This window comes from Orycteropus afer, unplaced genomic scaffold, assembly GCF_000298275.1.
Source record: "Orycteropus afer afer isolate SDZICR_OR568_19922 unplaced genomic scaffold, OryAfe1.0 scaffold00191, whole genome shotgun sequence".
NCBI lineage: Eukaryota > Metazoa > Chordata > Mammalia > Tubulidentata > Orycteropodidae > Orycteropus > Orycteropus afer.
Window position 1 is genome coordinate 5,354,935 of NW_006921778.1, and position 643 is coordinate 5,355,577.

Genomic DNA, 643 nt, shown 5'->3' on the forward strand with positions numbered 1-643 from the left:
GACCATGCAAATAAGGTATACCAAAAAACCAAACTTACTGCTGTAGAGTCAAATCTGACTCACAGGGACTCCTTCTTGAGTTTCTAAGGCGGTATCACTATGGAAGTAGATTGCTCAATCTTCCTTCCAAGGAGTGGCTGGTGGGTTTGAACCACCAGCCTTCTGATAAGCAGTAAAATGCCTTAGGCACTACACCACTAGAGCTCCCAAATAAGGTATAGGAACTGATTTTATGATATTAGGAAAAGTTGGTTATTTTCCTGTAAGCAAACTGAAAAAAGTGATGACTCAGTCTCATCAGACTAAACAGCTCATTTCTGATCCATGGCATGGTTTCTTGAAAAAGTGGTGAATACAGGAATTTGGATTAAAAATAACATCTGGAGTGTACTGATTTGGTCCTTCCTTCTGCCTCTGAATTTCATCCAAATTATCCCAAATCAATCAGAATGAATATCATTAAGGTCCTTCAATAAAAGAGATGCCACATAGTCCCTTGGAAAAGAATTCCATGTACTATCACTTCCTTTGTTGTTATTGTTTTGTTTTTGTTATGTGCTGTCGAGTCACACCCGACTCATAGCGACCCCTCCTTGGGTTTCTGAGGCAGTATCACTATGGAAGTAGATTGCCCCATCTTCCT